This window comes from Eubalaena glacialis, chromosome 2 (genome assembly GCF_028564815.1).
Source record: "Eubalaena glacialis isolate mEubGla1 chromosome 2, mEubGla1.1.hap2.+ XY, whole genome shotgun sequence".
In the NCBI taxonomy this organism is placed as follows: domain Eukaryota; kingdom Metazoa; phylum Chordata; class Mammalia; order Artiodactyla; family Balaenidae; genus Eubalaena; species Eubalaena glacialis.
Genome location: NC_083717.1, coordinates 165,375,204 through 165,400,874, shown reverse-complemented (window position 1 = coordinate 165,400,874; position 25,671 = coordinate 165,375,204). Strand labels below are relative to the sequence as shown.

The 25,671-nt window shown below is 38.4% G+C and overlaps 1 protein-coding gene across 1 annotated transcript in view; it reads right to left on the bottom strand.

The window, feature by feature from the left end:
* The window catches only part of RGS6 (regulator of G protein signaling 6), a 582,039-nt gene that overhangs the window by 451,230 nt on the left and 105,138 nt on the right, over positions 1–25,671 (bottom strand). The gene's annotated exons all lie outside the window — the stretch shown is intronic.

The window sequence follows — 25,671 nt, the reverse complement described above, 5'->3', positions numbered from 1 at the left end:
CTGCTTAATATATTTGGACATGAAAATTAACATCCATTTGAAACTAACTTAATCTGCAAATCACATATTAAGTTGCTAATTGAGTGGAGGACGGGTGATTACCTGAAAGGACTGTAAACCACTGCTTTCTCAGAACAGAGCTTCTACCCCCTAATTTACAACACATCAAGCTTTCCAGACCTACATTTACTCTCTTCCCCCAAAAGCGGTGGGGGTGGGCATTAGATTAAAGGAGCAGATGCGTGAATCCAGGCTGATAGGTTACAGTGGCACTAGAAGAACTAATTATACTGCCCATCACCCTGACACCGTTCTCTCTTTAAAATACTTCAGGTATCTACTGGCTACATATATTTATATATATGCACATATATTTACATATATACCTATATCTCCACAGAGTCTCATACATGTACCTATCTCTACATAGAGTTTCATATATACATATATATATATGCCTATATACACATAGCAACTCATACCTATATACACAGAGTCTCATATATATATCTACATGCATCCACATGCATGATTCCTGTGAAATAAGCTAAGCACTGAAGCTGGCTTTTGCTTGAGGTCACCTGTCTAATTCCAGGCTCCCTGAGCTTTGGTTTAAGGCCCAACAGCAGGGCCACAGCAAACAGGGAAGTGCTGAAATCCAGCCTGTGCTCCCTTTACCAGCTGCGTGCCTACACGTAGAGGAGATCCTCCCAGCACCAGCACCAACACCACAAACAACACATAGATGAGTGCCAGGAGCCCTGCCTGTCTCACATCTTGGCCATGGATGGAAGAAGAAGAAAATAAAATCAACCCTAAGATTTCATTACGACAAACCAAAACCCATGCAAGCTTGCAGCACAAATTCATGCAACAATCAGGGTCCCAGAAAACTCTGAAGTAGAATGTTTAACGTTCAGGGTCATAGTTGGTAATACGCCAGGCACATAGTGCTTGAAAACACAGTTTTGATTGCTTGGTTGGTTGATTTTTAAGTTTGATACCAAGACTCTATAGGAGGCAAAACCTTACCTGAACTGGTATGAGGTTATTGTCACTTTTATACCACTTCGTGTGAGTATTCGTGTTTCACTGCAGAAATCCTAGTGTGTTTGATTAAAAAGTGCCACATCAGACCCTGCTAAAATCCAAAAAAATCCTGAATTCCAAAATACATCTGCCCCAGAAGTTTTTGTGGTCTTTTTAAAAAACATTTGTCTCTAAAGTCTAAGAACACTGGGAACAGAGAAGAAAATGTAATTATTCAGTAGCATAATAATTATTCAGTATCAAAAACTGTTTTTTTCAGGAAATTAAGTACTTAAGTAAAATCCCAAGTCACTATTCACTTGGGGTTTAAAATAACACTGACCTATTTCAGTTTTTAAGTGGATAGCCATCCTCCAGACAGAGTGATCTCCTTGGATATGCTTCTCTTTGAAAAGAGATGGATGCCAAATTAGCTTAAGACCAGTTTTAAAAAAAAAACAAACCCTCTTGATGAGATTAAATAAAATATATACATATAATGTAGTTTGTATGAAAGTGCTATTATCTTGTATATTTAAAGAAAACACAATCTCAGTGAAACCAAAATTGCCAGTTGCTGAGCTTGAAGTAGTAACATACAGAGCTAAATACAGGCCTAAAAATCTGTAGAAAAAGATTGGCCCCTTATAGGGTTTTGCCAAACTGTTATCTACCTTTGATTCTCAAGACACTGAACCCGGAGAGACAAGACAGCAAAAGTAAAATCTCCAGTGACATGTTCCCCCCACAGTTAAACCACACACCTTCAGAGATGAAAAATACATACTTCCAAGGCAGCAATAAAGTGGTCGCATCAGGCTTAGCTACATTTGTTCCTTTTGAGATCCCTGTGCATTTTATGGAGGATTTATAAACTTCACCTGCGAGGAAGGAAGACTTACTCCCAAATGTTTACAGCAGACACTCTGACCTCAGTCCATAATGTAAACAGTTAACATCCAATCAACAGGCAAAGACATGAGTTATTAATGAGGGCTACTTTCAAAAGCCACACGATGCACAAGTGCCTTCCACTCCCTGCTCCTTTTCAAATGGTGAGTTTGAAAACATTCACTGTCAGGAGAGGCTGGGTCAAAGGTTTGAAAATAAAGGAACACCCTGATGAGCCCAGTGACTTTTGAGGGTTTGTTATTGTTGTTTTAAGGACAAGAAGAGTATGGCAATATAAGGTAACTCTAAAAGGGAGAAATTCTACTGGGAAGTCAAAGATGGGTTAATTAAGCAATGGGTAGCCTCATCCTAACTCTACCAAATTAAACCAATGGTCATATTAAGACTAAAGGTATTGTGCTCCATTCATTTAACCCAAAACATGTATTAATGTAGGAATCAATCTAAAACTATATCAAGAAATAGTTGTGGGCTTCCCTGGTGGCGCAGTGGTTGGGAACCTGCCTGCCAATGCAGGGGACACGGGTGCGAGCCCTGGTCTGGGAAGATCCCACATGCCGCGGAGCGACTAAGCCCGTGAGCCACAACTGAGCCTGCGCGTCTGGAGCCTGTGCTCCGCAACAAGAGAGGCCGCGACGGTGAGAGGCCCACGCACCGCGATGAAGAGTGGCCCCCGCTCGCCGCAACTGGAGAAAGCCCTCGCACAGAAACGAAGACCCAACACAGCCAAAAAAAAAATAAAATAAAATAAATATAAATAAATTAATTAATTAATTTTAAAAAATGTATATCTTTAAAAAAAAAAAAAAAGAAATAGTTGTTGTATTTGTGGGATAAAGTCCCTGACAGATCTAGGAATCTCGACCTGTAAACCATTTGATAACAACCAGTAATGCAGGGAAAACACAAAATTTGTAACCTTAACTCCCCTACCCCAACAAGATAAAATAAACAGGGAAGTCGAAAGCTAAAATAAAACCAATGCTAGATGCTGACATAACATTTTCTTTTTTTTCTTTTTTTTTTTTTTTTGAGATAACATTTCCAAAGTGTGCCAGCTGGATATTTAATAAAAGTGAATTATCATATTTTGCTGTCAATTCAGAAGGCTCCACTTCTAGACAACATATGTTAATCATCAGTAGAATTTCTCCTAAAAACACAATGTATGTGAGAATGCTTACAGTAGCTTTTCAATAAGTTGGAAATGAATCTGACTACTGTAATAGTTCTATGCCCAAGATACTGTAAAAAAATAATGGCAAGATTCATCTGTGACATTAAATATATTTACATATATATAACAAACTTTACAATTGCCATATCTTTGATGAGAACATTTTTATAATTCCACAGAAAGTTTTTTATTCACTGATGCTTCACAAGATAAATACACATGACAAATCTTCAGGTGGGATATTTCTTTATGTGCTATTATTTAACAATCAAATAGATGACATCTATCCAATGATCTCTCATTTGTGACACACCGAAGCTTCTTTTGTTGCGTCAACCAAGACCTTATATTCCAATTTTATCTTCTTATGTGAGGCTCGATGGCTTAACTGAAATGACATCCCTGTAATTCTAGCCTGTCAGTTAAACTGCAACAAAGCAGTGAAATTCAGTAGAATCCAACAATCACTGAGTATTCAGTTCTGCTTTCTCACTCATCTTCTTTTATGAGTGAAGACACAGAAATAGTTGCCTAATTTTCATAACTTGCCCAAGAATATCAGGGTGAATATCCCGATACAAAATGAGTTGAAGTCATATTTGAAAAATACATTTTTTGCCAGCCATGCAGCAAAAGTAAGTAATTTTTTAAATGTCTCTTTTGGAGATTCAGCTTGAGGAAAGCTGCCAACTTTTTATTTCAATGCATTTCCAGCTCATTCCCTCTAATGCCCCAACTTCAACACTTCGATGTCAGTGGCCCCGGAACCCACTGACTTGACCACCTCTTCACAGTCAATCACAGCCTCATGGTTTCCCCTTCCTTGTCATCCCACCTGACCCATCACACTACACAATAATCATGCCCCTGCGTTTGTCCCCAGTCCATCTCGGCCTCTTTCTGCTTCCATGTTCTTCAGTTGGCAAAACTACAACCCTGATTAAATACAATTATCCTTGGATTCTCTCCCTATCCCAGAGAAACTGACACAATCCAGAGAAAATAAACAACTATACTGGCTGGTTTTGCTTTAAAGATCGGACACTACTCTCAAAAGGCTTTCAGCCCTACTTAATGACCTTACCACACTTCCCTGACCATCTTACACTATTACTGCTAGAAAACTATTTTATACTTTCTACCTCTTCCTCACACTCATCTGATGACCTGATTCTTATTTTTCTTAGAAAACAGGAGCACGCAAAAGATAACACTGCATCTTCCCACAACTATGTATACTCATCTATGTGAATCTGTACAAATCCAGAACATGCAATGCCTTAGCTTCATCCCCTCTTGCCTATTAAAGGAGACCTTCTGTCAATTCTTTCCTCTATACTAAAAAACTCCCAACAGTTTCCAAACATATTACAGTAACTCCCATCTTTTAAAAAAATAAGCTAAATATTTCTGGCCTCATATCCTATATAGCTATTCTCCCCCACTCCCCCTATAGAAAAAAAAATCTCTCAAGAACTATGTATCCCGTCCCTATTTCCTCATCTCTCATTTCTCACCTGAACCAATTCCAATCAGACTTTTTCCCCCAATCAACTGCTGACACTGATACTGTCAACATCACCGTGATCTCATGCTGCTACCTCCAATGCTCAAGTCATGGTCAAGGTCTTCGACCACTCAGTAGTATTCCCATGGTTCTTCACTCCTCTCTCATTTTTTACACTCTCTTCTTGTAGCTTTGTGACACTTCACTTGCCCAACTGTCCTCCTGTCCTCAGTGGCTGTTCCTTCTCAGTCCTCTTTACTGGTTCCTCTTCAGCTTCTCAACCTCTAAATGCTGGACTCCAGGACTCAGTCTTCTGGCCTCTTCTCTTGGCCCACTACACTCACTCCTTTAGGGATCTCGTCCAATCTTGTGGACTTAAATCCACCTACCAACTGAACACCCAACCTTATTCCCCCAGCCCTAACCTCTCCCCTGAACTCCAGGTTCATAGATGCAGTGGTCACCTTCTCTTGAATACGTAACGGCATCTCAAACATTTTCCTCATCTAAGAAAATGGTGTCATCATTCAGCCAGATGCTCAGGCCAAAGTCCACATCCAGTCAGCAAATCCTAACAGCAAAAACTTTCAAAATATATACTGAGTCCAACCAAGTCTTACAACCAACACTTGCTAGTTGCATCCAAGTCCCATCATTTCCCACCTGGACTCATGCATAAGCCTCCTAACCCATCTTCCTGTTTGTTCTCTTGCTCTCTATGGGCTACTCTGGGGTCATCTGTTTAAAACATAAAGCAGATCATAGCTCTCCCACATTCAAAACCCGGATGGCTTCCCATCAGGTGTAGAAAAGGTCCAGAAAGCCCTGGATATCTGTCTCTTGATCACCTCTTTGGCTTTACCTCCCCCCAGTTTCTCCCTTGCTCACCTCTCCCTCATACCTCACACTAGCTTCCTTGCTATTCTCTAAATACTATGTCCCTGTCTTGGAGCCTTCACAATTGCTATTTCTGTCACCTGGAATACTTTTCCCCAGGGGATTCACAAGCTATCTAAAATCATGCACCTTACCATTCCTGATCCCCCTGCTTTAGTTGCCTCCACAGCGTTCATTCACTGATATCATATTGTTTATTTGTTTACTTGTTTATTCCCCAACTTCTTCACTAAAATGTAAGATTCATGAAGCTAGAGGCTCTGTTTTGTTCCTCACTGTACCCACAGCATCTAGAGCTGGGCTTGGTTTATACCAGATGCCCAATAAATGTTTACTGAATGAATTACCAATTTAAGCAATGAATGAGTTACCAATTTAACCAATATTAGCTATGAGTATGTGTAGTCAGGCAGGTTGTCCCCACATAACAAAAAGATAAAGTACAATTTTGATTAATAGATGCAATCAAAGCAAATGTGTATTGTTTTAAAGATTTTATTTCTATTTCCTAGGTAGATAATATCAAGATAGAAACAACAACAGAGATATAACTCATAATTGGTTTTCTTACCCCCAGTTTCAGATTAAAGATATCATGCATCCACTAGCTAATGAACAGCAAATCTTAATCCCCTGCATAGGTGTTTTGATCAGTTATGATCTGAAAGCATCATTAAAAAAAAGTTACTTTTCCTAGTTGAAATTAGGGTCTCAGGAATATCATGAAAAGCTCAATCCTATGCTACAATCAACTTCCCTCTTGTTCAGTAATAAATGTGGTTAAATAAAAGGTATAGTGAAGTACCTAGTTCTTTCTTGATTATGCAAATGCATCTTCTCTGCCCAATTAGATCACAAGCTCCCTGAATACAAGGTTACTTCTTTGACCCCCTGTAATAGTCAGAATAGGTTAGGCTACACTGGGTATGCCAAATCTCAGTCCCTTATCCCAACAAAATGCCAACAAAATAATATTGCTTAAGACACATGTCTAATACAGGCCAGCTACAATTCAATTTATCATGGTCAATTAAGTACCCAGAAAGATACAATTTCCCTCCCAACACTTGCTTTCAAAATCACTTGGCAATGAATGTGGTGGATCATGTACCAGTTCTTTTTTTTTTCTTCTCTCTTTTTTGAAGTACAGTTGATTTACAATGTTGTGTTAGTTTCTGGTATACAACAAAGTGATTCAGTTTTATATATGTATACTGTATATGTGCTATACAGTAGGACCTTATTGCTTATCTATTTTATATAAAATAGTTTGTATCTGCTAATCCCAAACTCCTAATTTATCCCTCCCCCACCCCCTTTCCCCTTTGGTAACCATAAGTTCGTTTCCTATGTCTGTGAGTCTGTTTCATAAATAAGTTCATTTGTGTCATATTTTAGATTCCACATATAAATGATATTATATGGTATCTGTCTTTCTCTGACTTACTTCACTTAGTATGGTGATCTCTAGGTCCACCCATGTTGTTACAAATGGCATTACTTCATTCTTCTTTATGGTCAAGTAATATTCCATTGTACATATGTACCACATCTTCTTTATCCATTCATCTGTTGATGGACATTTAGGTTGTTTCCATGTCGTGGCTATTGTAAATAGTGCTGCTATGAACATTGGGGTGCATGTATCTTTTCGAATTAGAGTTCTCTCTGGATATATGCCCAGGAGTAGGATTTCTGGGTCTATTTTTAGTTTTTTGAGGAACCTCCATGCTGTTTTCCATAGTGGCTGCACCAACTTACATTCCCGCCAACAGTGCAGAAGGTTTCCCTTTTCTCCACACCCGCTCCAGCATTTGTTGTTTGTTGACTTTTTGATGATGGCCATTCTGACAGGTGTGAGGTGATACCTCATTGTAGTTTTGGTTCGCATTTCTCTAATCATTAGTGATGTCGAGCATCTTTTCGTGTGCCTGTTGGCCATCTGTAAGTCTTCTTTGGAGAAATGTCTATTTAGGTCTTCTGCTCATTTTTTGATTGGGTTGTTTGTTTTTTGTTATTGACTTGTATGAGCTGTTTGTATATTTTGGAGACTAAGCCCTCGTTGGTTGCATTGTTTGCAAATATTTTCTCTCAGTCCATAGGTTGTATTTTCATATTGTTTATGGTTTCCCTGGCTGTGCAAAAGCTTATGAGTTTGATTAGGTCCCATTTGTTTATTTTTGCTTTCATTTCTATTGTCTTGGGAGACTGACCTAACAAAACATTGCTATGATTTATGTCAGAGAATGTTTTGCCTATGTTCTCTTCTAGGAGTTTTATGGTGTCATGACTTATATTTAAGTTTTTAAGACATTTTGAGCTTATATTTGTGTATGATGTGAGGGAGTGTTCTAACTTCACTGACTTACATGTGGCTCTCCAGCTTTCCCAACACCACTTGCTGAAGAGACTGTCTTTTCTCCATTGTATATTCTTGCCTTTTTTGTTGAAGATTAATTGACCATAGGTGTGTGGGTTTATTTCTGGGCTCTCTATTCTATTCCATTGATCTGTATGTCTGTTTTTGTGCCAATACCATGCTATTTTGATTACTGTAGCTTTGTAGTATTGTCTGGAGTCTGGAAGGATTATGCCTCCAGCTTTGTTCTTTTTCTTCAGGATTGCTTTGGCAATTCTGCATCTTTTATGGTTCCCTATAAATTATAGGATTATTTCCTCTGGTTCTGTGAAAAATGTCATGGGTAATTTGATAGGGATTGCATTAAATCGGTAGATTGCTTTGGATAGTATGGCCATTTTAACAATATTAATTCTTCCAATCCAGGAGCATTTCTTTCCATTTCTTTTACTCATCTTCAATTTCCTGTATCAGTGTTTTATAGTTCTCAGCACATAAGTCTTTCACCTCCTTGGTCAGGTTTATTTTTAATGTGATTTTAAAAGGGATTTTTTTCACTTTCCCTTTCTTATATTTCATTGTTATGTAAAGAAATGCAACCAATTTCTGTAGGTCAATCTTGTATCCTGCTACCTTGCCGAATTCATTTATCAGTTCTAGTAGTTTCTGTGTGGAGTCTTTAGGGTTTTCTATATATAGTATCATGTCATCTGCATATAATGACAATTTGACCTCTTTTCCTCCAAGTTGGATACCTTGTATTTCTTTTTCTTGACTGATTTCTGTGACTAGGACTTCTAATACTATGTTAAAGAGAAGTGGTGAGAGTGGGAATCCTTGTCTTGTTCCAGATTTTAGTGGGAGGGCTTTGAGCTTTTCACTGTTGAGCGTTATGTTGACTGTTTCATTAAGCTGAAACATGTTCCCTCCATACCCACTTTGGTAAGAATTTTTATCATGAATGGATGTTGAATTTTATCAAATGCTTTTTCTGCATCTATTGAGATGATCATGTGGTTCTTGTCTTTTCTTTTGTTGATGTGGTATATCACATTGATTGATTTGTGTATGTTGAACTATCCTTGTGACCCCGGGAAGAATCCAACTTGATTGTGGTGTATGATTTTTTATATGTATTGTTGGATTCGGTTTGCTAATATTTTGTTGAGAATTTTTGCATCTATATTCATCAAAGATACTGGCTGGTAATTTTCTTTTTTGATATCGTCATTGTCTGGTTTTGGTTTCAGGGTGATGGTGGCTTCAAAGAATGTCTTTGGGAGTGTTCCCTCCTCTTCAAACTTTTGGAAGAGTTTGAGATGGATCAGTATAAGTTCTTCTTTGTATGTTTGGTAGAATTCTCCAGTGAAGCCATCTAGTCCTGGACTTTTGTTTGCAGGGAGTTTTTATATTATAGATTCTATTTCACGTCTAGTGATAAGTCTGTTCAAATTATTTATTTCTTCTTGATTCAGTTTTGGTGGACTGTATGTTTCTAGCAACTTGCCCATTTCTTCTAGGTTGTCCAATTTGTTGGCATATAATTGTTCATAGTATTCTCTTATGGTTTTTTTGAATTTCTGTGGTATCGGTTGTTATATCTTCTCTTTCATTTCTCATTTTGTTTATTTGGGTCCTCTCTCTTTTCTTTTTGGTGAGCCTGGCCAGAGGTTTGTCGATTTTGTTTACCCTTTTGAAGAACCAGCTCTTGGTTTTATTGATTTTTCCTATTATTTTTTAATCTCTATTTTATTTATTTCCTCTCTGATCTTTATTATTTCCTTCCTTCTGCTAAGGTTAGGTTTTGCTTGTTCTTCTTTTTCTAATTCTTTTAGGGATAGGTTAGGTTGTTTATTTGAGATTTTTCACATTTTTTGAGGAAGGCCTGTATCACTATGAACTTCCCTCTAAGAACTGCTTTTGCTGCATCCCATAGATTTTGTATGGTTGTGTTTTCATTGTCAGTTGCCTCAAGGTATTTTTTAATTCCCTCCTTGATTTCATCATTCACCCACTGTTTTTTTAGTATCATGTTGTTTGGTCTCCATGTAATCTTTTTTTCTTATTTCTCCTTCTGTGGTTGATTTCTTGTTTCATGCCATTGTGGCCAGAAAAGATACTTAAAATAATTTCTATCTTCTTAAAATTTTTGAGGCTTGTTTTATATCCTAGTATGTGGTCAATCCTGGAAAATGTTCCATGTGCACTTGAAAAGAATGTATATTCTTATTTTTGGATGTAATGTCCTGAAAATATCAATTAAGTCTAACTGTTCCATTGTATCATTCTGGATTTCTGTGGCCTTATTGATTTTCTGTCTGCAAAACCTATCCATTGATGTGAGTGTGGTGTTAATGTCTCCTACTATTATTGTATTCTCATCAAATTTTCCCTTCTTGTCTGTTAGTATTTGTTTTACGTATTTGGGTGCTCCTATATGGGGTGCATATATGTTAATGGGTGTAATATCCTCTTATTCTATTGATCCTTTTATCATTATATAGTGTCCCTCTTTATCTTTCTTTATGGCCTTGGTTTTAAAGTCTATTTTGTCTCATATGAGTATTGCTACCCCCGCTTTCTTGTCATTTCTGTTTGCATGAAATATCTTTTTCCACCCCCTCATTTTCAATCTATGTGTGTCCTTTGCCCTAAAGTGGGTCTCTTGTAGGCAGCATATTGTAGGCTCTTGGTTTTTTAATCCAATCTCCCACTCTATGTCTTTTGATTGGAGCATTTAGTCCATTGATTTTTAAGGTAATTATTGATAGATATGTATTTGTTGCCATTTTAAACCTTGTTTTCCAGTTGATTTTGTATTTCTTCTTTGTTCCTTTATTTGTTTCTCCTTTTGTGGTTTCATGGTTTCCCTTCACATTATGCTTATGTTTTCTTCTTTTTGGTTTTTGTGAATCTATTGCATGTTTATCATTTGTTGTTTTTCAAGTATGATCTACTTGCCATGTACCAGTTCTTAAAGCCTCCAACATTCTGTTCACATTTCATTGGCCAAAGAAATTCACATGGCTCCTTCCTACCTTCAAAGGAGGAGGGAAGATGAAATTCTACAACCCTGTCAGAATATTTGCAGCCTTTATGACTGCCTCATTCCCCTCACAGAGCCTTGAATAATAACTTTTACAAAATAGCAGGTAAAGACCTTCCTGTTTACCTCATACATTCTACCCAGTCACGTATGTGAACACAAAAATGACCTCCAATGGATAGGCCCAACCCCCATTGGCAAAATCCCTGGAAAGAAGGAAGGAAAGAATTCATATTTCAAAAATTAAAAGCAAAATTAAACAATGCTACACTTCCTAGCAGTTTCACAATAGCAACCCAAAGCTTCTATCACAAATGCATAAAATTTATTTGAGAATAAGACACAAGTAAATGAAACTCTGCTGAAGCTTCCTTGGTAATGCTTCTAATTTTGTAGACACTTGACTTAAGATCTTTCTTGGCTATGATCCAGGTTTAGCTGCACCCTATCTATTTGGAGAAAAACAAGCACTGACCTCAGATGATTTCGAATTCAGCTAAAGATGAACCAGAAGCCAAAGGAACAAGATAAGACTAATGAATAGGCAAAAAGTGTTGGTGTCTATGCAGAGATTTATATATGACAGACTAAGGACTCTTCGTAAGAAAACGACAGATATTACAGGTGAAACGAAAAAGGAATATCTGCAGTATTCCAGTCTTTATAGCCCACGTTACATAGAAGCATATGGATCACGGTTTTTAAAAAAAGTGTGTGGGGGGGGCAGGGGGGTGTACAAGAATACTAAATATAAAGAAAAGATTATAAGCAATTATGGAAATGAAGAGTAAATACTTGCTGTAAACTATTTATATATAAAATAATTTTATTACAAAGCTTTCATGTTTTATACATCAACTGTGAACATTAACACTTGCCCAACCTCTTGATTCATCTAAGAGGAGATTTTAAATCACCAATAACCTAATGGAAAGGTATTTGATGACTGATGCTCCTTTGAGTGCCTGGCCCAGTGTCCTCTCACAGCATAGGATGTTGGAGGATAAAGAGAAAATTCTCAATGCATCTGAACAGTCATGCTTTTTCCATCATGGAGACCTATTCAAAATGTGTAGGCAAACAGGGAAGTAGATGGCTGAACAACACACACTCCTGCAGAAGTGTCTTAATCTGCTCTGGCTGCCCTAATGAAATCCCACAGATTGGGTGCTTTAAACAACGGAAATCTCTTTTTTCACAGTTCTGGAGGCTGGAAAGTCCAGATCAAGTTCTAGCAGGGTTCAGTTTCTGGTGAGAGTCCTCTTCCTGGCTTGCAGATGGCCTCCTTCTCACTGAGTCTTCACACGGTCTTTCCTCTGTGCTCAAACGGAGATCTCAATCTCCCTCTCCCTCTCTCTTGTCTCTCGCCCCCACCCCGGTCACCCCATCATAAAGCCACTAATCCCATCATGAAGGCCCCACCCTATTGACCTAATCTAACCCATATCACCCCCCCAAAGGCCCCATCTCCAAAACCATCACAATGGGGGTTAAAGTTTCAACATATCAATTGGTGACTGGAGTGGGGGCAGAGGGAGTTTGGGGTGGGGATGATACATTTAGTTCATAAGAAGAGATAACACAAGCCATGACTGAGTGATAATGAAACATGGACTCTTCTCTGAAGCATGGTTTCTAAACACACTGCCAGGTTTAAAACAGTATGGTACCTTGTTTTAAGGGCCAGGGTACTTCACAGTTAAATGAGAGTACATAAGTAAGAAGAAAGAAACTCATTCAGCTTTTCAGTGAACAACACATAACAGGTTCTCATCAAACTCTCCCAAACAATGTCCCTGCTCTTCTTTCAGAGTGAATCCTTCGAAATTGCATTAGGAGAATTTTAAATGATGGAACAGACGCATAGATACAATGCTTCCAAAGACAATGTAAAAGCTGAAAAATTGCCATCTTGCTCTGGCTCCCAAAGTCCCTGAGAGAAGAATACTGAAATTATAAATCCAGTTGTGAACTGCTAACATAAATTAACTACTTACTTGATGCTAGGCACTAGGTTGATTGCTATTTTAGATGCAGCTTAATATAATATTCACAATATTCCATTTTACAGATGAAAAAAACAAAGACCCAGAAATGTTAGATAATTGGTAAAAACATCACCCAGTCAAAAATATGAGAATCAGGTCTCAATCAATGTGTTTTTATCCACAAAACCATCTTTGGGCTGGGAAATAATTTGTTGGGCCACTAACTAGCTATGGAGCCACAAGCAAGTGACTTCATGTCTTTGGAATTCAGTTTCTTCACTTGTAAAGTGAGAGAATTAGACTGGGTTATTGCTAATTAGGTTTTCCTTTCTCAAGTTTTATGATTATTTTTAAATAACACTTGGCAACAAAAACAAAAAAGACTTTTTATACCTACCTCACAGAGCCTGTTATAAAGGATAAATGAGTTAATGGATGCAAAAAAAAAAAATGCTTTTAATGATGAATAGCCATGTGATTTTAGAATTTGTCATCATCATTTCATGACCAAAGAAGGACCTCTCTGCCAACTCTAATCAGCTCTCAAAATATTTAACGCCAGGAACACTGGAAAGAAAGTGAGGATGAGCATACACTCCCGTTAAAGGAAAATCACCTTGAAACATAGGATCAATTGGCAGCTGTTTCACTGCATCAACTTCAGAAAAACTTTTCTGAAGATGGGTATTCTAACACAACTTTTTAAGACCCTTGCTGAAGCTTCAGCATGTCTCAGAAAACTGGATTGACTACAGCCATGCCTTCTGCGTGTCAATGCCTGTGCTCTGGAAATACTCACATGGAAGATGACAAGCAAAAAAAAGTAATGAATTGACAATATGATATGATAACCAGCATCATCTACCAGGATAAGAAAACATTTTCATCACAGCAGATTTAGTGGCAGTTACTCACAGATACCATTGTGATCCTGGAGTAGAACCCAATGAAAATGTTAGCACATCCTTCAAAAGACTTGGAGAGACTGTGCAGAATTAATCCAGCCTTAATTTCCAAGCCAGGTGTAAATTCTACAAAGAATGAAATTCTAACTTTCTGAACATACTGAGAACTTGGAGAGATCATGGGTGACAGGAGTGTTTCTTGACCAGCTGACTCTGTACTACCAATGAGCACTAAGTAGAAGTACAAAATGACCCTCAGAAGGGCCTTGGAATGAAGCCTTTAGGAAGTCATTTGAAAAGATGTCCTGGATAAATAAATGGATAAATAAACTGTGGTACATCCAGACAACAGAATATTATTCAGCACTAAAAATAAATGATCTATCAAGCATGAAAAGACATGGAGGAACCTTAAATGCATATTACTAAGTGAAAGAAGCCAATCTGAAAAGGCTATATGTTGTATGATTCCAACTATGACATTCTGAAAAAGATAAAAGTATGCAGACAATAAAAATATGAGTGATAAAAAAAAAATATGAGTGATTGCCAGGGATGTGGGGAGGAAGGGATGAATAAGTGGAGCACAGAGGATTTTTAGTGTAGTGAAACTATTTTGTATGAAACTATAATGGTGGATACATGTTGTTATACAGCTGTCAAAACCCATAGAGTGTACAACACCAAGGCTGAACACAAATGTAAACTGTGGACTTTGGATGATAATGACATGTCAGTGTAGGTGTATTGATTGTAACAAATGTACTACTGTGGCACAGGATGTTGATGGTGAGGAAGACTGTGTCTATGTGGGGGGGGGGGGCAGGTGTCAAGGAGTATGCAGGTACTCTGTAAACATTCTGCTTGATTTTGCCATAAACCTAGGACTTCTAAAAAATAAACTCTATTTAAAAAAAAGAAAAGAAAAGAAAAGAATTCACTGCCCATGCACCTCAATAGCAAAAACAAAAAACAATGCAATTTAAAAATGGGCAAAAGATCTGAAGAGACATTTTTCCTAAGAAGATGTACAGATGGCCAACAGGTACCTGAAAAGAGGCTCAACATCACTACTCATCAAGGAAATGCAAATCAAAACCACAATGAGATATCACCTCACACCTGCTAGCATGGCTATCACCAAAAAGACAACAAATAACATGTATTGGTGAGGATGTGGAGAAAAGGGAACACTTGTGCACTGCTGGTGGGAAAATAAACTGTACAGCCACTATGGAAACCAGTATGGAGGTTCCTCAATAAATTAAAAACGAAAACTCCCATATGATCCAGCAATTCCACCTGTGAGAATTTAATCTAAAGAAAACAAAAACAGTAACTCGAGAAGATACATGCACCCCCATGTTCATTGCAGCACTAGTCACAATAGCCAAGATATGGAAACAACCTAAGTGTCCATCAGCAGAAGAACAGATAAAGAAGATATGGTGTATGTATACAGAAGAATATAATTCAGCCATAAAAACGAAGGAAATCGTGCCATTTGCGACAACATGGATGGACCTTAAGGGCATTATGCTAAGTGAAATAAGTTGGACAGAGAAAGATAAATACCGTATCTCACTTATATGTAGACTCTAAAGAACAAAAACAAAAACAAAACAAGAGAAAAAAAGAAAAAACAGGCTCATAGATACAGAGAACAGATTGGTGGTTGCCAGAGGCAGGGGCTCATGCAGGAGCATAACCACAGACCCTACGACACCCTTCTTGAAGAAGCACCAGATACAAACTAGAATACTCCCTTAATATATCACACAGTCCGGACACAACTATGCCCACAGTAGTAAACATTCTTTGCATGCAAAGGATATATATCACAATGCCAACATATATGATGGCACTGCATTTATTACAGGTTAACACGAGAAGGAGATGTAATTATTGAGAGTGATTATGAGGTTTGCATGGCAAAATATGGACGCAAACATCCTAATGATGTTTCCTTGACAAGCTACCACATGCTCACAAACGGAATGGAAACTTAAATGCACATTGTGTTTCATGTAGATATACACAGCTGTATTACAGCCAGTCGCATGTGTAGTACAATATGAACATAAATTAAAATACATAGGCCAAAGGCCCAGATTTCATGGTACAGTCCTAATTTGGGGAGGAGAGCATGCACGGAATACAAGGTTTGAAAACGTGCACAGAAATATTTCCATCCACTTGTACATGAGTTTAGAAAGTATTCTTAAAGTTGCAGGGAAGTCAGTGCCAACTAAAGCCACTATCAAGGGCCTAGTAAGAACAAAAATACAACACACCGATTTTTGCTTTTTCAACCTGTTTTTAATAAAGTCTCTATGTACAGTTTCCTCAGAAAACATAACCCACCTCAGAATCAAAATCAAGCGTCCTGAGCCAATGGCAGGCAAGTAAACATTTTCAGCCTTATTGTTGGTTACCTGTGGGGATGGGCGCACCAGAGAGAGTCATTTATACATACGTCATGCTCAACGCTTTCCCTAAACAAAAAGCCAAACGCCATAAAGCCATGAAGTCACTCTGCCCCTCCAAAATCAGCCACAGGCACCTGAATTAGACGTCAGTCACTTTGACTGCCTGGCAGCCCCCAGCCCCTTTATTGGGACACATTCCCCCCTTTTCACAGGAAAACTATTCCTTTCTCCCTTTGCACCGTAAGGCTGACGATCGTAGTGCCCCACCTTCTGTGCAGCTAACTGATCCTGGGTCAGGCATGGAGCCAAAACCAAGCCAGAGCCTTCCCAGGGTGTACGCTCCGGAGCTGGGAAAGCGATGTACTCCTGTGCTGTGCAGGACAATGCAGCACCCCGGTCCAAAGGCACACCTGTCGCTAAGCGGGAGGAGCCAGTCACAGAAGGACACCATCGTGCAGAGAGGAATAGAGGCTTGGGGTCCTGAGTGCTGACAGGTCCCTGAGCCCCAGCTGCACCCCACCCCGCTCTTTGTTACAACCCTTAAGTTCCCTTCTGCTTGCTCGCCTTGGTATCCTCTCCCTTGCAACCCAACGTGTCCCAAATAATCAAAACCCAGAGGTAAATGAAACTTAGACATGCAAGTCTCAAATGAAACATCTGCTCTTGGTTACAAACCTACAGAATGAGGCACACAGGGCAGCCCAGGGCCATGTCCAGAGTGCAGTCTACCCGATGGTCCACAGGAATGAGGTGAATTTTGCTAGGACATTAAAGGTTATTTATTTATTTTGGGGGTAGGAGGGAGAAGTGGGTCCAGACAAAAAAAAAGAACATTTAAGTGTAGAGAAGATAACACACGTTCCAAACTCTGGCAGATTTCCCCACGTGCTGGGAGTCTTGTTGGAGGCGCGCTGGAAGTAGGGCTAAGCACAAACAGAGCAAAGGCTTGACCCCTCAGCAGCTGTGTGACCTGGTCCAGGTTTCTCAACTCCTCTGAGCTTCCTGTTTGTTCCCTCATCTGTAAATGAAAATCCGATCTAAACTGCAGGATTAGAAGGAGGGAGTTTTTCTCTAAGGGTGCTCCTGGACCCACCTGTGTCACCTTCACCTGACATCCTTGCCAGAATGTAGATTCCTAGGCTCAAACCCAGACCTTTGGAATCAATGTCTGCATTGTAAAAAACAACCAAAAAAAAAAAAGTCCCAGGAGAATCTTATGTGCACTAAACTTTGAGATCCACAGTTGGAAGCATAAAATAAGCGATAAGCACAATTGATAGCCCATAATAACTTTCACTGAATGTGTCTACTATTTACTTCTACTGGCAACAGACACACACACACCCCTCTCAGAGTTGGCTAAACTTAAAATTAGAAGCAAGAGAATGCTCCAAAGCAACACAAAATTTATACTTTAGAAAACTGAAAAAGTAATGGTATCAGGCTACCCTGAGCTTATACTTATTTTTCAAGATTTCTTTAATTGGAAGCAGTGATTCTCAACCTTGATGGCACATTCAAGTCTGCTGGGAGGCTTTTAAAACTCCTATGTTCAAGGCTGCACCCCAAATAAATCAGAGTCTCTGGAGGTGGGGTCTAGGCATTAGTACTTTTTTAAATTTCCCAAATGATTACATTGTGCAGGCAAGGGTTTAATATTTTTAGCAAGTATGGGGGGAAAATGTCAACTACATATAACGATATAACTGGGAGAAAAATGTGGTGCCATTAAACTAAGCCAACACTATCAGGTAATTGCTCTCTAGCCAACATACATGAAGGGAACCAAATCGTATTCCCTGACTTTTTTCTAAGTGATGGACAAATTACTTTAAAAGTATATCAGTAGATTCATACCCAAAAAATTAGCTAAATTAAATAAGTCTGAAGATGCAAAGGGTTGGTGAAGATCTGGATTAATAGAATCATTTCTGCACTGCTGCTGGGAGCATAAATTGATACAATAACATTGGAAAGCACTTTCATGTTATCTTGTAAAGTTGAACAATCTCACATCCTGCCACACAGCAGTGGCTGCTGTTCTACCTTTAGAAGAGAAACCTCAGCACAAGCATACCAGAGAGCAGCCCTGGTCACAGAAGCAAAACTGGAAACGCCCTAAATGCCCAATGACAGGAGTATGGATAAGTCATAGTATAAATTTCACTATAATTTATGGGTGAACTGCAGTATAATGACAAAATATTACACAGCAGGGGCTGCATGGATGAATCTCAGGAACATGATGTAGAGTGAAAAAGCAAGTCTCACTAGACTGTATAAGCCAGGGATGACACCTCTTCATAAAGTTCAAAGCCAGGCAAAATGAAACAATGTATCACTTAAGCATACATGTAGATAAAGAGGGGGTAAAGCAAGACAGCAACAATGTTCAGAATAGGGGTTACCTCTGGTGGCAGAAGGATGGAGAGGCAAAGGAATAAGAAAAGGAGAATTGCAGAGATGGATGTAACAAATTAACAATGTTCTGATTCTTAGATGAGGCAATGTGTTCACATTTAAAATGTCTTCATTTTTAAAATAAGTAAAATAATGAAAGAAGGCATGGACAGTTGGTGGTATGTCATGAACTAAGAATTAAGGTGGTTCTAATTCTGTGCACTAGAGTTCCAAAGAATGGAAGGAAAAGAAAATTCTATCAGTAAAGACAATAGAACCCAATCTAGTGAGAAGGAAATTCAAAGGACTTTCAATGATTCTAAGTCAAATACTCAAACTAGAATCACTCCATCTTGCAGGTTCCATCTCACTTTAGAAGCAAGAATCTCAAAGTTGTCAGGCCATGGTACTGAACTGTCATCTTGGAGCACAGGGGCACCTTCACCTTGCCAGCCAAAGGTGTCTCTGGTGTAGCTAATTGAGAATAGCTAGGAAGGAAAAAAGTCTCTCAGACCATAGCCAAAAAAAAAAAAAAAAAATATCCAATTATTAATGTTACAATTCCCAGTTTTTTAAGGGTTATATTCTTCATAATTCTATAAGAAATTAATATAATTTATCTATGACACAGCAGGAATCATTAGGCAGGACGGCTATACCTAATATTTATTGTGGCTTGGGGAGACAGGAGCTACTTATTTCACGATACCCTCACTCAAAAGGTAATTGATCGCAGTTATAGGAATTTTTATTCTTTTCTTCCCTCTGCTCTTGAGATGTAAAATTTATCTGAACCATTTTGTCTTATCTCAATTTCTTCCTTTTAAAACCCAGTGACAGGCTCAGTTCTTTTCCATTAGAAACTTTGGAAAATATATTTTGACTTTCAGGAAGCATTTGAATACATAAGCCTAAGGTCAGCAATTCTGACAGGCAGCAGTCGGAGAGAGGACAGATTTGTCTAGCATTTGAGTCAGCAGGTCTTTTTAAGATCAATTTCATAGAGGAATTTTGAAGAGATGATTTCTCCTACACAACAAGGCTCTTATTAATTTAAACACAGTGTTCCAGTTTTACCAAAAATAAATTTTTAAACTCCTACTTACGTATGACATAAAGTGAAAACAGAAAAATAGTTTTGCCTGCGGAAACATAATGGTCCTTAGCAGTTATTCTCAAATTTGGGATGCCTACAAACTTCCCGAGACCATGCTAAAATGAAAATTCCTAAGTATCACCTAACCTACTGAATCAGAAACTGGGGCACAGGACCAAGAGGCTAGACCCCCGACCACACCTTGTAGGAAGCATTGTGTTACAACTTACAATGCAAATCTGAACACATGGTTTGTCCTGGACATCAGACACACTGAAAGAACCCTTGAGGGTCTGACACGGTATCCACTCAATTTTATAAATACATTTAAAAAGATACTTTTGTGGCCTTTTAGAGTTAATGCCCTTGCAAAAATGTCTCAGCTTTCTTACCTATACAACCTGATGGCAAGGTTTAAGGAACTAAACAAGAGCAAAAATACAGTGTTGGGCGAGTTCTAATCACTTGAAAAGGCTACTTTTCTTAGCTCTCCTGATGTTTGAATTCAAATAAATCATTGCCAAATAAGGGCATTTAAAAATCCAGTAAGAAAAATTCCTCCTGCTGGGGAATCTAGTTCCTTGAGATCCTTACAGACTAAGACACCAAAACAGGTACAGTTCTGCTCACTGATCTGCCCTATTTTCAGTCCATGTGTTGAAATAAGCCTTGTATACCAGCTGGTATCAAGTCCATCCACAGTGAGCCTTCTTATCACTGCAGCCAGACACCGCGGAGCAGGCACTCAACTAAGTTAATTCCTCTGTATTGATTTCACAAATGTTTCAAATCAGTAAATTATGAATAGCGTGTGTGGGGTGAGGGTAAGGAATTTCTACCAGGCATGTTCATTCTAGTCCGTTAATAAATTCTTTTAAAGGTTTTTGATAAAATGACACATTAACACGTTCTATGTTTAGTACTAAATGTACTAAAAATATTTTTTGTCCAAAGATTGTAATAAGGTCACAATGCTATTTGATTAAAAGGTGTAAACCAAGAGGCTTTAAAAATCAAAAAAAAAAAAAAAAAAAATGTGCTCTTCTGGTTTGGATGGAGATTTCTCTTCCAAGTCTTTAGTGCTAGAAAAGCTTTCCCTGATACTCAAAGCACATCTTTCTCAGTCTCCTGCCTGCTCCCCCTCCTCCTCCTGCTGACATTTGCACAGATACCAAGCCAACCTTCTTTTGCTCTTGATCTTCACTTCCATTAGAGGAAACGAGCCATGTCACTAAAATTGCTATATCGGCTAGAATCTATAGAAGCAGGAAGGGCATTAGGGTTGCATGGAGAAGAAAGAAGGTCAATAGAATCATTTCTTGGTTGGGTCACTCTGTTTTACTGAGTTGGGAAAATCAGCAGTCTTGCTTCTCAGTGACCTGGTGATAAGAAGAGAATTTATAGCTCACATACTAAAAATCATGACAGTATCTTCTGGTAATACCTTTATCTCAAAGTTTTCAACTTCATGGAATTTTACCATGAGAAAATGTCACGGAAATAAAACTTTTCATTCCTTCTTCTAGAAAGTGCCTGAAACCTATGAGTAGGATAAACTGCCTGTACACTTCTACACCTCCCACTCCCAAGAGCCTTGCCTTTCAAGATTCCTTTGTAGATGAAGACTTTTTTTTTTAAGTATATTCTGGTTTTGTATATGAAATTAAGCCACTTAATTGTTATTCTGATTTTCTATGTGCTTTCTCTTACCTTACAAATTCTTTTATCTGCAAACAATTTTTGCTTTAGTGCTGTTTTTCCATATGTAAAGATCCATGACTGTACCAATTTCTTGGTGTAATAACTTTTACCATTAAAAAAATAATCCCCTCTTGTCCATTAATGCTTTTTGCCTTGAAATTGTCCCTGCTTTGTTTTTGCTTTCACTTGCCTAGATTCTGTGCCTGTCAATTTATTGTCAAACTTGGTGCCCTTTTGTTCAGGTACTTCTATAAACAACATGGAGGCAGATTGTGCTTTTTTTAATTGTATCTGAGACTCTGTGTCTTCTAATAGGGAAATTTAGTGAAGTTTTGCTAGTGTTATTTCCTATCACAGTTTCTTACAGATCATGTGTTTACCTTGTTTTTTAAATTTTGTATGATGTATATGTGTATTTTTTTTTAATTTGAACAAGGGCATAGAGTGAAAAGTATGAGCTTGCCTTGTCCCATATGCCACTATAAACTTTAAGCAATTTATGCTGATTCCGTACTATGAGAGAAAAAAGGCTTTAGGATACACTGTCTTTCCCTTTTGTCTCCTTCATGCACATATAATCTTTTATTGCCTACCTTAATCACATAATCATACACCTAAATCTCTATTTCTCTACTTAGCAAGATTAGAGTACCATTCAACTATACATCATGAGGTAGGAGAAAATGTATGCCTTTATGCTTCACTCTACCTTGTAGCCCCTTCTATTTCTTACATTTTATCACCTATATCATTATTTCACAATGTCAAGCTTTACAACATTTCCATTTTATTCAGTAAATATAATTTATCTTTCATGCTCTACAAATAGGTTAATTCTGAAAATTGAAAATAAAATGTTTCTAATATTACAATTAGGTAAGTATTTTTATTCAGTACAGATCCAGATATTGAGACTAGATCAATTGAAGAAGATATAATCCTTTGTCACAATACTAGTTCCAAGCATCAAGTTCAAATGTATTCTTTTCTCTTTATACATCATCAATTACTCAGAATTCTGTCACATTTTAGTTTACTTCATAGTTGAATTGGGATTTCCTTTGCAAATTTTTGTTTTCCCAAGAATTTCTACTTGCCTTTCTTTTCTCTTGTTGACAGAATAAACATGTCTTTACTCCATCACCAAGATCACCTAGCTGGTCAGTTTTAGACAGGACTACTGTTCAACTATAGTTTTGGTATTTTTAGTGTCATTTTTTTGTTTATTTACTATATTTCCCACTTTCTTAAATTGCTTTTTTGATACAGAAAGTCATCAAAGAAATTTTCAGAAACAATGCATAGTACATAAAATTGCAAGTCCTTTCCTGTCTGAAAAGTAGGGATGGGGCTTCCCTGGTGGCGCAGTGGTTGAGAATCTGCCTGCCAATGCAGGGGACACGGGTTCGAGCCCTGGTCTGGGAAGATCCCACATGCCGCGGAGCAACTGGGCCCGTGAGCCACAACTACTGAGCCTATGCGTCTGGAGCCTGTGCTCCGCAACGGGAGAGGCCGCCACAGTGAGAGGCCCGCGTACCGCGATGAAGAGTGGGCCCCGCTCGCCGCAACTGGAGAAAGCCCTCGCACAGGAACGAAGACCCAACACAGCCATAAATAAATAAATAAATAAATAAATTTATTTAAAAAAAAAAAAAGTAGGGATGGGTCAACAGAAGATTTCCCTTTCAGAGTTTCAAGAAGAGAAACCCATCAGCAAATGAGGCAGATGACTGCCAGAGGACAAAGCTCAGAGACAAAGCTCCAACTATATTTAATTGCGATCACCAAGGGCATTTTAAGGGTAAATGTTGTAGCCAGCCACTCTGTGTTACCTGTTGGAGTGCCATGTTCAAACCCATTTGTTTGCTTCTGGCTGACTGCTCCTGACTCACCCACTCCTTCACTTTCTACTGGTGGGAACTTAGGGGGTTTGCAAAAGACTAGATCTGTTTTTACCATAGGAAAGTTGTAAGTATAAAGGTAGATATTATAAGGGACTTAACACCATTTTGCTGAACTTTCCCAATATCCTGACCTGTGGTTTGAAGCCCCTCCTTCATTTTGAACCTAATGCCCTGGAGGAAAACAAGTAAAACCTGAGTCCAATGCCATGGCCAGCTCTCTGTGTTCCAAACGATGGCAATTTCCAAATTAACATCCTTCAAACTTGCCATTTTCCACTTACATAGCATAGAATGTGATAGCATTCTCCTGCTATCACAGTGGCTCTCTCCTTAGGGGTTTTCCAAGGTTTTGCTGGGAAACAATTCTACTTATTTGTAAGAATGAATCAGGAAAGCAGGAGTTAAAAACCTTTCTCTGTCTTGAAATTGGAACCACCGAATACAAATATAGAAAAAAAATTTTCATGGTTACATTCTTTTTGACCAACTTTCCAACTGAGAAAATAAAATCCTGACTTTCTATTGTGGCCATAATTTCAAATCTCTGTGAATTAAATTGCTCTGGGCAATTATTTACAAATCATCATCATAATAAAAATAATATTAGTCTCTCAATATTTAATGAGTAGGCAACATGGAATACAATAGTTGCATAGAACTTGTGAGAAGAATGAGGTCAGACCTTATCCCTGGGTATTGGAATTATAGAGGTTTTTATTTATTTTTTAGCTCTTCTCTATTAAAAACAAATGTCTATAACTGCCATGTATTGTTGGTGAAATTAAAAAGTTTAACAAATAAAATAGGAATGATGATGGTTTGGTCTGTTATTTTAGAGACTGAGGAAACTATTTTATATCTCTATTTTCTCTGCTTAAGAAAAAAAAAGTGTCCCTTTAACAAGGGACAGTCTAAAAATAAATAAATAAATAAATAAATTTGTTTTAAAAAAAGCAAGGGACAGTCTATATGGAGAGCAGGCTAACCTCATTACTTGTGAGAACCACTGATAAGAGCACTGGTTGCCTGAAAACCTGTAAATATTTAATGGAAAGTGGGATGACTATAAATCTCCATTCTGATTTAAAAGGAAAATCAGCCCAGAAAAGTCCCCCATTTCATACTGCTGCATGATTCCCTTCCCTTTCTGTGGCACTGCAGGGGAGACAGAAGGCAGCAGGGTAACCAGGAAAATAGGTGCTTTCCACTAAAAAGGGTGTGAGAAGAAGGTAGTATAGACGCACCCATGGCAAAGAAAAGACTACAGGGGCTGTGATACCTGAAGAAATGGGTTGAGGGCCTCACTAATCCTAGAACAGACTAGGAAAAAAATGTATAGTTCTGAAGCTTGACAGAAAATCAGAGTTAAAGTGCCACTGGGTAACTCCATTAAAGTGAAAACATTTAAAGCTGGGTGATAATGTAGCTATTATTTACCCTAGGACACACTGTGATGACCTGTTCTGAAATATGACTACATGGAAAAATCTGAATCAACATTCTCTTAGGTTCCCACTTTGCCCAAAGAATTCCTGGTTCACTTGAGATCCTCGTCCAGGTACCATGTCATGTGTCAGCTTAACTCAATAGTGGCTTCATACATATGAGACGATACCCCCCGGTCTGAAGTTTGCAAACTCAGACCATGATGGAAAGGCAAAGGCCGATATCACATTTGGAATAAGCCTATTAACCATTGTTGCTGCCACATCTATTAGGCATTATCTCCAGTAACTCCAGACTCGCACTCCTATACGAATGAATCTTTCTCTGCTCTGTGTCCTCAGTCATCACTTACCTCTCCCTTGCCCCAGTCCCACGGCAGTCACGGGACTGGCTAAACAACCTAAAAAAGTATGTCTATAGGATGGAGTTAATAAATGTTAGTGGCTAGAACAGGACTTATTACCAGGTCTGCTTATTAGCTGTTTGACCTTTGTGTCTTCAAGTTCAAAGGGGGAATAACACCTCCCAAGTTTGTTGTGAGGATGAAACAAAATAAGGCACATGAAGCCCTTAGCGCAGGACCTGGCACATGGTAAGTATTCACTGAGTAACAGCCATTTCTGTTGATTCCATCACTCTTTCCAGAAACAACACAGTTCAGTCATGGACTTCTATGGCTTAACAATCCAAGGCAGCTAGGCAGAAATTCCAGACACCAGAGTTTGCCAAAGTACAATATTATCTGGGGTAGCCACAGCTCTTGTTATACATTATATTATAAGGTCATGGGAACAGCTGCCTACCCAAATTACTATTAGAGCTGGTATTTGTGGTAGAAAGCATCTACTGTAAAGAAAACAGGGATTTACTATTTG